The following is a 14,306-nucleotide window of genomic DNA, read 5'->3' as shown; positions in this document are numbered from 1 at the left end:
TATATTACTGCTACCAAAATTAGATACGCTTATGGCCGATGAGTTGTTTTTATAAATTTTCCAGCAAAGATGATAGTGATTCAATTTCCTAAAGTTCGTTATCAGTCGAGGACTAACCAGACTATACGGTCCAGTAGACTCCCCCTTACGATACACATAATCCCAACTTAATTGACTAACAAACCGATTTCATCCCACTAAAATAAAACTTCATTATCCCTCTCTCAAAGATTATTGAATATTTTCACTCGGTTACAACTCTGGCTTGCACAGGCCTACAAAAACTTTTCAGGTAATTCCAATAAGTGGGAGATGGGGGACCTTTAAAGTTTTAACGAGATTTTTTTCACAAAGATTTGTATCGGTGCATGAACTCTCGGCTAAATTTAAAGTACTTGGTTCGTTGAAAATGTGACATTTTACTTATTATTGTGAAGATGGAAACTTTCATGGGCTATAAATTCATGTGGTAACTTGTGGGAACTTATTAGTAGGATGAAGTTTTGCACAAAAAACGTTGACGATTTATTTGAAAAATGATGCAGTCAAGTTTATTCTAGAAGCTCCATATTTTCTCCCTTAGGGTAAACTAGAATTATAAAATGATTCACGGCAAGTGCAAGAAAACACAGAGGGGACGTAATATCAGAAATATTTGCCCTATACAGGATGATAACAAAAGAGTAGAAAACTTTAGCAAAAAAAGAGTAAGGTAAAAATACCAGTCTTCGTTACTATTATGCGGTGTTATTCACACTTCAATAACTATATCAAATAATTAGCACCTGATGACATATAGTAGTGCATTGGAAATTACAATTTGACATGTCTGCTTAGTGTTTTTTTAAATAGTTTTTACCTGAAAAGTATAAAAGATTGTGATTATATGTACCAACAAGAAGTGAATACTGATTCTCTCAGCAATAAACAATAAAAATGGCTCAAATAGCGGCTCAAATATTCTGAAGGTGATATGCGTAAGACCCTTTTAGCCATTGAAAATATCTAGTTGGCTTCAACAGCCTTCAACATTATCAGTTAAAGTAAATGAGAGAACTCAAATCAGAAGAGAAATAGGACAACGTTTAATTTTATCAAGCAAAGAAGATATGTTATTGGAAAGGTGTAATCTCCATCTAGCGTTCATATGTTTTCCAATAGAAAAAGAGTAACTTTTATATAACAAGAGCAAGATAAATTTCCAAATGGCAGCTCCAATCGTGACATTTTTGAAACGTCACCCATTGATTGTGGAAAGAAGTATTCCAAACTTAACAGCAACGCTGTCTTGGAAGAAAATTTAATGAATTGAAGTTTGTTCAACCTTTTAGATGATCCTCATAGAATTTATAATTACAACGTTACAAATTACAAATTTGAAAAGAATTTTTCAGAAACTATCATAACCGGTGCTACAACAATGGTAGGTTGAACTGAACAATGGTTGGATGACGGACGGAAACCTTTTTTGGTATGCTTCATAGCTCACCTTTAAACCTAACATTCAGTGACTTCTTTAAGAGAAATTTGATAGAATTTATTGCACTTTAACCTAATACAACACACATTTTGCATCAGATGGATCTATTAGTTTTTCATCCATTAAAGCAATTTTGCAAGAAAAAACAGTTTACTCGATTTAGGAATCGCAACACTGACTTACTCCTTAAACGAGATAATTTCTGTCCAACTTTGAAAGGAAAGTGGGTTGAAAGGTACATATAACACTAGATATACTCAAAAATTAATTTCGCCGCTGTGGGCTTTATCCATTTGATGCCAATCAATTAAATTATACGGAAAAAGTTCTAGATCATCATGTTTTCAAGATATTTTGCCAAAAAAAGTCGTTCAATTTAACTCTTCTAATGTGCATTTTTGATAAAAACTAGAGAAGAGACAAGTTAACAGATATTACGAAAAATAACTGAATATCATTTCTGATAATTCTGATATTATCACAAGTCACAATCAAACGCACTATGCAAAAGCAATTTGGTACGTGACATAAGAAAATTTAGGCTAGACAGATAATTTTATTATCAGTGAGCAAAACGAGAGTACTAGTATAAGGTGACGAAAACATATGAACTTCTCGGAATATCTATATAGGAAAAGAATGAAGAATGGAAACGACCTTCAAACTGTTCAAACGGACGTAACTCAATGAAAATGCAGTGCAAGAGATCTGCAAAGATAAAATATCCGATATCAGCATCACAGGAAATGCTAATCTTGAACTGGAAGACTTAAGAGGAAGTCTTAGAATGCAATGATGTTATCACTCAAGTCAAACACTGAAAACTGAAGAAACCACATATGTTCTATTACACTGCATTTTTAACGGCGTATCCCAACATATCTTCATCTAGTTTAATCCACAACATATTTTTTGCAGTTGCTTCCCATCTCAGTTGTAATTTAATTGATAAACAAAATCCAATTTAATATGTATAGGATTTTTAGTTAAAAAATGTGTTTTGTAATGTTGTGCATTGAAAACTTAACGATCAAGGACCTTACATTAATGGAGAGTTATAAATTTATAAATTATATCTAGGGTCGCGTCAGACCCTACTCACATCTTTTCTCTAATACATTTAATGACTAACTGTACCCTTTTATTAAATGATCAGGCCGGCACGTCTGAAAACTCTATTAATCGATGCTTCTAGGCAAGTTTATTGTTCAACAAATCAGTTACTGTGAGGAAATGCAATGAAGGAGTCTTTTTTAGTATCGAAAAAATAATTCTGGGCGCATTTTCTCACATTTTTATATAAATTTTGTGAAAAGTTCCAGTTACACTAAATAAAATAAAATCGGCAGGACAGAATGTGTAAAACACAAAAACATCAGGAAGGAAATACATATCGATGCACATTCTCTTTAACACGTGCCCGTTACGTGGTGGTGAATAATAAATAGCACTGGTTTACGTAGTACAGAAGAATGCTCTCGTTAAACTGTTTTACTATGTAATTTGGCCAAGGAAGAGTTGTAAATAATAAAGCGCCCGATTATGTAAAACAAAGAGTAGGTACATTAAGACTATTCGAAAGCCGAAAAGCCCATCACTTACCAGGCATGAATAACAAGGAAATGTATTGTTTCGCTCATTTTATTAGTTTGAAACAAGCACTAATTTGTCGGAATTTGGAGCTCTCGGGCTGGTTTTGTCTAACTGCGGAAAACTGTTTGTAATTTCGGTTCACGATGCTTATTATAAGTCTAATAGCGACCACGTTTGGTAACAATAACGAACAGAATCCTTTGATAGAATAAAATCAACAAATGTTTGATACACTGAGAAAAATTCTATTATCTTATATAGTGTTCGTAAAAAAGTTGGCAGTACTTAATTAAGATATTCTTTCATAAATGCATATATGCTGGGTGTTAGTAAATAAGTGCGACAAATTTCGGGGGGTGATTCTACATGAGAAAATAATGGCAGTTTGCTTATAAACGTATGTCCGCAAATGATTCGTTTCCGAGATACGGGGTGTCAAAGATTTTCTTAAAAACTGACGATTTAATTTATTGCTCTGAAACCGGTCGAGATGTGCAAATGAAATTTGGTGGGTTTTAAGAGGTAGTTATTGCGCATTTTTTGACACGCTATTAAGTATTTTATGTTGATCATTGGCGCGCGTACGGGTAATAATCTCAATTTAAAAAAAAATGGTACGCCACTGAGATATTACAAATTAAAAGATGTTTTATTTTTGTGCATTAAAAAGGCAAGAGAGATTTTTTGTCACAAATTTAACAAAAAATTTTAATTTGTAATATGTCAGTGGCGTACCATTTTTTTCTTTAAAAAATTGAGATTATTACCCGTTCGCGCGCCAATGATGAACATAAAATTCTTAATTGCATGTCAAAAAATGTGCAACCCACCAAATTTCATTTGCACATCTCGACCGGTTTCAGAGCAATAAATTAAATCGTCAGTTTTTAAGAAAAACTTTGACACCCCGTTTCTCGGAAAACGAATCATTTGCGTACATACGTTTATAAGCAAACTGCCATTATTTTCTCATGTAGAATCACCCCCTGAAATTTGTCGCACTTATTTACTAACACCCTGTATATTCTATTATTAGCTATGACATGTTTTTACTCTTTAACACAACATTCTTCGATACCAAAAATTTTTACCACGTAATAAACAAAATGATCCCTTTGTAAAGAGAAGTGATTTGAGAATGTAAACATATCAGGTATGTGTTTTTCTATTAATTAGCTGACGTTGGATGTCTTCTGAATACCTAGATTACCTTAATAAATAGTAAAAATAATAACTTAGTGCTGTTTAAAATTTGTAAGGGCATAAAATATGGCCCATTAAGAATTATATAGGACATCCCTCTAAACTTTGTTGGGACCACAATTTTTTGGTATGTGATTTTTTCAGAAAATTACAAAGGAATCTTTAATAAAATATATATTTCGGTAGATCTAGTTAGCATTTAGAAACCTTGCATGTCAAAATTTCACCATTTTGAGTTTCATTCATTGCAAATGCCTGACGATGAAAAAATTACTGATAATGCCGGTTACAACTGGTAAACAATGAAATCTCCTTATGCCCCTAAAATATAGCAAATTTTGAGATATTTTTCGCAAAATCATATTATTTAAGGACGTTTTTATGAAATATCTGTCTATATAACCTAAATTAGCAGTACTTAATCAATCTTATAAAGACCTAACATTTAAAATTTGTTAAGTTTCTATTTCAATTTAAGAATCTAGGACAATTTGAAAATACTTAAAGAAGAAAGATTAACAAATTACCAACAGGGCTGATAAATAATAGTCTGCTAGTAAGTTGTTTTCATAATATTAGGCATGACCTAAAATATTCACAATTTTAAGCTTATAGCAGACTCCATTATTTACCAATTAATTATAATCAGAAATGTCAGTAGTTGTTTAATTTTCTATCTTCGACATTTCCAATGTCCCCTATAGATTTTCAAACAGAATCTTGATAAATTTAAAATTTTAATTATGTATGACGAAAATTATGTAAGTGTTATGATTTGATGAAAGTAAGTAATGTAAAGTAAAAGCTGATTCAGCTTATTTGTTAAAAAAAATATCTGGGCAATTTTCCGAATAATAGTTTTTAAAAGAAATCACACCAGACCATGAATTGCAAGCTATATTATTGTAATTGGGTCAGTAAGTGCATCTATACAGGATGTCCCAGAATATTGTGTACAACGGAGGACCACAGATTCGTGGGCTCAAAATGGGCAGATCTACATTAATTCACCTATATCCGAAATCACTTCATTTGGCCACTAGATGGCCTCAAAGTTCGTGAAAATTTTATGAATTTTGTAAATAATTCGAATACGTATTGATCGATTTTGATTATTTTTGGAGTGTGAACTTTTGCTTTTAATCTACACATTTTGGTGTTATCCAGAGTATCTTCTAAGACCTGCAACTCTTACAAAATTGATGTATGGTGATAATATCCGTTCATAACTTTTCCTCTTTCGGTCAATAATGTCAACTATTTTTTACCTGATAGGAAATACGATTTGGATTTTTATAATAAGTTGTACTAAATCTAATAACATCAATTTTGTTACTTTTATCTCCAACATTTTCATTGTATTTGATTGTTTTTACTAATTATCTCAATAAAATTAGGCATGTTGTAAATAATTCGTCGTATGTGTGTGTATCCATATCGAAGGAACATGTGGTATATCTCATCGTAATAAACACTCATTAAGAATTGTTAGATACAATGACTTAAAGATCAAACTGAAACTACAGTCATCCTACAAAATCAGTGCCTACCAGCATTGTTAAGTATTTTAATATGGGTGGCAAGATAATGTACACATTTGAAAAATATTTTTTTGTGCCCAAACCGCTCATTTAATCAAAATTCTACAAGACTACAAAAACTTCCAACTGGTTTCACCTATCAAATAAAAATAGTTGTCATTGTCCGAAAGAGGAAAAAGTTATGAACGGATATTATCATCATACATCAATTTTGTAGGTGTTGTAAGTTTTAGAAAACACTCTGTATAACACCAAAATGTGTAGATTGAAAGCAGAAGTTCACACTCCAAAAATAATCGAAATCGAAAAATACGTATTCGAGATATTTACAAAACTTTCACGAACTTTGAGGCCATCTAGCGGCCAAACGAAGCGATTTGGTCTGTGGTCTTCCGTTGTGCACGTTATTGTGGGACACCCTGTATATACATACACATATAAACAAAGTTAATTCGAATCACCCTACCATTTTTAATGAAAAAATTCTGTCTAGAGTATGGAGAAATGGGTTTTACTGACTGGAAATGATTACACAGGGCTACAAAAAAAATGAGTGGATGGTTCCTTGAACCAAACTAAGTGGATTATATGTTTTTTTGGTTGCTGAAACCAAATACGAAACCTGTTTTGCCCCATCACGTCAGCGTTTTCTCCAATCTCAAAAAACAGCTTGAAACTATGAAACAATATCAACTCTTAAACCATATAACCCTATACTTTTATAACTCAGTAATAACCTTGAGATCGATAACCTATAACTCTAAAACCCATAACCTGAAAATCTATAACCTCAAAACTCGTAAATGTCAAATCCCAATAAACTGCAAACACAAAATGAGCAAAAAAACAAAAAACTTACACGCAAAAGTGAAACCTCAATATCGGAGAGTTTTTATTTTTTTCATTATGAGAAAAATAGGTTTGTGGTAGGTTATGATTTTATAGGCACCGACTACGGTTTTTAACAATAAAATAGGAATTTCTCATAAAAGAAATATTAAAAAAAAACTTAACTTAGGTATCTGAAGCAGAGTTTTAGGGAATTTAACTTAGGCCCTGTAGAATCCTGGCCACTTTTGGAACATAGTTTGAGAGGACCAATATTGCACAACATTTACCCCAAAAAAGATTTCGCTAGCAGTTGGCGTAACTAGAGAAATGCGAACAATGTAAGTGGCGATTTTCACAAAAAAAAAATACCTCAAGTACTATTACCTTTAACATATGTTAAACTGATGACTACTGTACATAAAGTATCATTTAGTTTTCTCGTAGAATCTATAACAATACGTATGGTTACATTGAAAAAATTAAAGTTGGCACCTGGCTAGGAAAAGTGGAACATCCTGTATAACAGAAAATATTTTTAGTTTGTAGATTTTGAGAAATCCAGCAACATGGAAGAAAGAAAAATTCGTCTATCCCTCTTTTTAACCTAGATATTGGACTTCCACATACTAGCGCAACAGCTTTATATTTTTATAAAAATAGGAAAAATCGTGGAATTTTATTAATAATACCGCATATAATTTCCGATAAGATGGATATTGCAGGTGATAAAAACTGGCGAGACGCGAATTGGCCATCGGATGCTCTTCCAGGCCAAAACCGGCGTAATAATTCGAATTCCTAAATTCCTGGATGACATGTAGCCTCGCCTGCTGTGATCAATATAGGGGCGTACTCACCCCCGACCATATTACAGCGACTTCTTCCCAAATTCGTTCGCATATATCACGTCGCCAACCTATAACTATGTAAATTTTAGTAACGTATATCAATAACATACATCGAGGTAATGCGATCTGGATCTAATACCGAAATTTTAATACATTTATTGGCCATCCGGGGGATTTATTAGCCGCGGGCGATACTAAGTCGCACTTGTTTCATTTTATGGAGCTGGAGGCGCAGCTTTTAAAAGTTCACGGCTGCTGTTTAATAACCAATTTGGAGTTCAGGCGGGTTTTTAGGCCCTGGTGGTGTATATAGGGGGCGCATGGGAAGATTGAATGGGGATCTTCCTTGGTTGGGCTTTAGTGATAGTTATTAATGTTATATTGTGTTACATTATGCGATGCGTTTACTCTAAAGTAAATTTTCTATTCTTAAGTTACTTAAATATTGGACAACTCTGCATGTCAAAAAGTTGAAGCAATACTTAACTGAACAGATTTAGTTCAGAACATTCCTGACTAAATTATAGAAATTCACAATTTTTGTATTTATATCTTCAACAACTTAGCAGATATCAAAAGCCAATATATATTTGAAGAGTCGTAATGTGTCTTGGACAGGATATTTTACAGTTTAAAAACAATATGGGACGTACAGTGGATCCATACAAATATCATAATGTGAAAAAGAAATAAAAAACACTTCGAACATTATTTCAAAATATGGCTGTAATTCTATTGCACGGGTACCAGTAAATTCAGAAAATGATATATTTATGTCTTGCTTATATTAAATAATCCTACAAAATAATTTAAATATATTTATTCTCCTTTATTCTCACATCAATATACTTTTCACATGCAGCCATAATAATAATTATTTTTTAAACGACGTTTATTTTCTGCGGGTTATCTTTTTTTTTTGTTTTGCTCATGATTTATTTATTTTAAGTTTTTAAGGCTTTAGTTTACTTTAATGATTCTTATTTTTTTAATGTACCTAGGTATAAGTCTGTGTAGAAATTGTATTATAAGCAGATATGTACCTAATGTTGATGTAGATTCTGAAAATATTTAGTTCCTGTTTCTTTAATTAGTTGATTATTTTATTTTTGTTTTGTTAATTAAAAGATTGTGATTATAAATGATAAATTAATAGGAAAAACGCTTCTGTATCTTTAAATTAAAGCTTGTTTTTTTTCTTCGGTTCCCGGTTTCCTTATCTACTGTTTGTTTAATTAAAAGACTGCATGATTAATGATTATTAACAATTATTGGAAGAAAGCTACGATTCAAAAACATTGAAATAAACATAAGTATATTGAAAGTGTTTAATAAAAAACAAGTTAAAGGTTTTCAAGAAGAAGATACTCAAAGTTTAATTTAGTTTAGTTAGTAGAAGTTTGGTTCCGTCTTTGAGCCCTCTACATCATCATCCAACGTTCGTCCCGTTACTTCGGTAAACGCAGTGGTCATTAATACTATAACTGATGTGGAGATAAAGAAGCAAATAAATGAATTGTATATAAACAAAGGGGCTGGTCCGGATGGCTTACCTCCTATATTCATAAACGCTTGTGTAGATTCTATTTATTATCCCTTGTTAATTATTTTCAACAAATCATTATCGGAGGGCATCTTTCCCTGTGCTTGGAAACGTGCTCAAGTTGTTCCTATTTTAAAGGGAGGTAATAAAAACAGTGTGTTAAACTATCGTCCAATATCCATGCTTTCGGTACCGGGTAAAATTTTTGAAGCCATAGTAACAAGTGAAATATTCTTTAAAACAAAACATCTTATTAGTGAGCATCAGCATGGTTTTTTCCAAGGTCGTTCAGTTGCGACAAACTTAATTTCATTTGTGCAATCGACTATTGATAGTATGAGTAATAGGAAGCAGGTTGACGCAGTGTACACTGATTTTTCCAAAGCCTTTGATAAAATTCATCATAACACACTCTTGGTAAAATTGGAAAACATCGGTGTACATGGCAACCTGCTCCGATGGGTAACATCTTACGTTCAAAACAGGTCACAGTGTGTTAAAATTAACAATGTTACATCATCTTACATAAATATAACCTCAGGAGTACCCCAAGGGTCACACCTAGGACCGCTGCTTTTCTCGCTTTTCATATATGATATTGATCAATGTTTCATGTATTCTAATTATTCTCTATATGCAGATGATTTGAAAGTCTATAAAACAATTAATGATATAAATGACTGTATCAATTTTCAATCCGATTTGTGTAGATTTCAGAACTATTGTAAACTCAACAAATTGTACCTTAATATTGATAAGTGCCATTACATAACATTTTCTAGACTAACAATAAATTATCTGTTTCCTTATCATATTAACAATACGTTACTTACCAAAGCCAAATCTGTCAAGGATTTAGGTGTTATGCTGGATTCAAAACTTGTATTTGATACACACATTGAAAATATCACTAGAAAAGCATATAGGAACTTGGGCTTTATTGCTAGAAATACTAAATCGTTTACTAAACCGGCATCCGTTATATCTTTGTATAATTCTCTCGTTCGTAGTCACCTTGAATTTGCTGGTATTGTGTGGAACCCAAATTATGTTAAATATATAGAACGGATAGAAAAAGTTCAGATAAAATTTATTAACATGTTAAACTACAGGTTTAATAGGCATCTGCATTATAGACCTTATGAAATCAACTTAAAACACTATAGAATATTAAAGTTATCCTCTCGTAGATTAATATCGTACGTTTTATTTTTATACAAACTCCTAAATGGTAATATTGACTGTAATTATATTTTAAGTAGGCTTAATTTTAACATAAAGCTTCGTACAACAAGATCAACAAATTTATTTTATTTAAATGTAAATCCTAATAATTATAGTTGTAATTCACCTATTACTTTAATCCAGAAAAACTACAACGAGTATTTCAGTCACATAGATTTGTTTGATAAATCATTTAATCAAGTCAGGCGCTGTGCTATTGATGTTTTTTGTTAAAAATTTATTGTCTTTTTTTATGTTTGTTAGATTATATCTTTTTTCCTTAGATATTAGTTTCTTTATCACATATGAACATTTTTTCTTTTTTACACATAAGTACATACGAGTATGTTTCTTCTCTTTTTCTGTTTGTATGCAATGCACATAGTTATATGGTTAATGTAATCTTAGGTGGTATCCTATAATTGGAATTTCTATAGAAATTCTGTTGGATTCCCTTATTTGTAAATAAATAAAAAGTAGAAACATAAGTAATTAATAAAAATACTGAATAAATAATAAATGTTAATGATGATTGTTACGTATAATAGCATGTTTATATTTCGCATTGCAATACCAAAATTATGACTTTTTTAAGTTTTATAAATTTATCGAGAATTCGAGAATTCCCGGAAATTTCTAGTCGAGAATTCTCGAGTCCCGAGAAAAAAGTAGGCCGAGAAATCAGAAACCCTAGTTGGCTGATAGGAGACGTAAAAGAATCTGAAGATTAGGACTGTTCATGTTCATAAAAAAGTATTAGTGAAGATAATTTTTATAAAATTATGTGGCGAGCATTAAAATGTTCACTAAGGATTTAGAGGGATTTAGAGGGATTAGGGGAGCAAAAAAACTTTATTCAAATCGCACAGTCCAGGCAAATGTTGCAGGAATATTCTAGGTCAAACTTGAACACACTGTGCATATACATATAAGGTATAATTACTTATTATTTCTGGTAGATTTAATATGGGAACTGCATTTTTTGCTAATTTGCGGATTATATTTTTGTTGAAAATTAAAATTTTCATCAAAGTATTAGAACATATCCATGAAAATTTTGATAGTATTCAATCCTGTTTTTTAAAAGCTTTCACCTATCTGTACTTTATGTCAACATCCTTTGGAAATCTGTAAAAATTAAAATATTAGATTCGAAAAATCGAATAGAGTATAAAAATTTGGTAATTATTTATTTTACCATATAACTGATTTTTCTAATAAAATTTTGCCAGACCCCCAGTGTGGTGAACATGAATTTGAAATTAAATTTTTGTTATTTTCTCGATCGCAAAAAATAATATCACATTAATTTTCAGCTCCCTCAAAATTACGGGAAATGGAAAAATTTCATATAAATTGGGGACTTTTACCTAAAGTAAATAATTGTTAAAAATATGATACAATCATTTATTCATTATTTTATTTACAATTTATATTATCACGTTTACCATTGCAATATGTGTGCGAACAAAATTATAAATTATTATAAAGTTAGAGGGTTACTCAGACCTTAACCAAGAAATGGCGTATATAATGGCTCAAATTTACGTTTTATATATTGCGTATTTTACTTATCTAGAGAAGGAAACTTTTCGGCTCTCTTCACCAACTTATTCCCTTCTATTTATACCTATGTCCTATAATACATTTGCCCATGAAAAAATAACTAATTATTGAAATCAAAGCGTCATGTACAACTCAAGTTTCCAGATACGACTGATGCTGGGCTACCAACTAGGCTCCCAACTGTCTTCATCATAATCGCCCTATAGTCAGTCTAGGTGGTCAATGACTGTAACACTTGACCTAGCGCAATGTACGCAAAATCAGTCTGCTTCTCTAATAAAATAAGTAACAAAAACCGAAACAAAATTGACGAGATGTTAAATAGATGATGTTTCATTACACACATCAATAATTGTTTTTATTAATATCAGTTCATACTATCCTTAACTGAAATCCGTAAATGTTAATTATTATTTTAATTAAGAAAAAATATAGTATGTACTAATCTTACAACAAGAGTTCAAAATTTTGTCCATCGATTCATAAATACGATGAACCAAGATAAATATTCTTTCATCTCGTTGGCCTTGGAGTAAATGATTGGCAGCAGCTGTCGCACGTTTACGTAAATCATCAATAGTTACCACTACAGTATAATACAATTCATTTTTACGTCAGGAGACCACTGTGGAACTGCTACCGATCCTCCTCGGCCAGTCCACTGTACCGCTGGACCAAATTCATCTTTCAAATGTACATAAGTAACGTTACAGGCCTAGTATCGGCACTCATTCTCTGTCTGAACGCCAAACGGTAGATATCGGTATAATCACACTTTACGGAAGCTATTTGCCCTACTATTCTCCTGTCTTCTCCAGCTAACGGAATGTCTTCTAGAGATTCTCGAGAAAATTCGATCATTCGCTTTGGCATTAGGAACAGTCGAATTAAATGATCATCAACATTCCCTATTTAAAGAAGTAATCCCTTGAATCATCGCATGCGGATTTTCATGTTTCCATAGATATGAACGTTTTTTTATTCCATTTCATGTAAATAGACAATGACATCTACATTAATGACTCTGTAAATGACTGAGACCGCTTGCCATCTCATCACTGGTCTCATAGCGCCGAGATCGGTGCGCGCGTTCGTAAGCCTGCGCAATGTAGTATCAGTCCCGTGGGGTAGGGTAGAGAGCGTGGGCTCCGGTATACAACGTCAGTATCGCCGCGCGCTTTTCAGATCCTATATAGTGGGGTGGAAGGCCCACGCTTTCGGCACAAATGCACCGAACTCTAAAGGCAGGTATCCATTTGTGTCAAATGCCCCGTAACGTAACACCGAACATGTTACGTTACAGCTAGTGGAGACGGAAAATTGTTGCATGGTACGTGTAACAAATTTGACACGCGTAACTAATCCGGGACGAACCATCAGTTGTCGGTTTTTAGTGGTCGCATCAAAGGGATGCAATAGTACTTTCTGCCACATGTTGAGACGGGGTTACTCTTTTGGCCGTAACGTTGCCTGTTGCACATGTGATTTTGTCTTGTTTTTTGTTTCGTCAGTCTTTTGTATATGGTCTGGGGTCAATCTGTTTTCTGCAGTGACTAGGAAGAGTGTGTTTTACTGTGTTTTGTGCCATGGAGTGGAGTAAAGAAAAGATTTCCGGAGATTTCCGTTTCTTATTCTTCAAAATTGTATGATGAATAAAAATATATGACGCTGCTGCTAACTGCAATTGCAATGATGAATCCATTATTGCAGTCAGGTTCATACTGCGAGTTTATGTCCCTGTGTCGTCTCGTAACCTTATTTTGTTACGTTACGGAATGAATGATACGATCAATAACACACATACTTTCCCAGCGAACCGACTTACCTTTTGCAACAGGCCGTAACATGTTCGTTGTTACGTTACGGAGCATTGCCAGAAGTGGATACCCGCCTTTAAGGCATCCATTTGTGTCGAATGCCCCGTAACGTAACACCGAACATGTTACGTTACAGCTAGTGGAGATGGAAAATTGTTGCATGGTATGTGTAACAAATTTGACACGCGTAATTAATCCGGGACGAACCATCAGTTGTCGGTTTTTAGTGGTCGCATCAAAGGGATGTAACAGTAATTTCTGCCACATATTGAGACGGGGTTACCCTTTTGGCCCTAACGTTGCCTGTTCCACATGTGATTTTGTCTTATTTTTTTGTTTCGTCAGTCTTTTGTATATGGTCTGGGGTCAGTTTGTTTTCTGCAGTGACTAGGAAGAGTGTGTTTTCTGTGTTTGCGCCATGAAGTGGAGGAAAGAAAAGATTTCCAGAGATTTCCGTTTCTTATTCTTCAAAATTGTATGATGAATAAAAATATATGACGCTGCTGCTAACTGCAATTGCAGTGACGAATCCATTATTGCAGTAAAGTTCATATTGCGAGTTTATGTTCCTGTGTCGTCTCGTAACCTTATTTTGTTATGGAATGAATGATACGACCAAAACCACACATAAGTACTTTCGTAGCGAACCGTGTTACCTTT

General features: G+C 33.0%; 1 protein-coding gene across 1 annotated transcript in view; it reads left to right on the top strand.

Moving 5' to 3' along the window:
- LOC108917595 (hemicentin-1-like) overlaps window positions 1–14,306 on the top strand; it is a 190,618-nt gene that overhangs the window by 115,130 nt on the left and 61,182 nt on the right. The gene's annotated exons all lie outside the window — the stretch shown is intronic.

The sequence above is a fragment of the Anoplophora glabripennis genome, unplaced genomic scaffold, assembly GCF_000390285.2.
Source record: "Anoplophora glabripennis isolate ALB-LARVAE unplaced genomic scaffold, Agla_2.0 scaffold58, whole genome shotgun sequence".
NCBI classification, from domain to species: Eukaryota; Metazoa; Arthropoda; class Insecta; order Coleoptera; family Cerambycidae; genus Anoplophora; species Anoplophora glabripennis.
The sequence above is the reverse complement of the archived record's forward strand: the minus strand, read 5'-3'. Positions and strand labels throughout refer to the sequence as shown.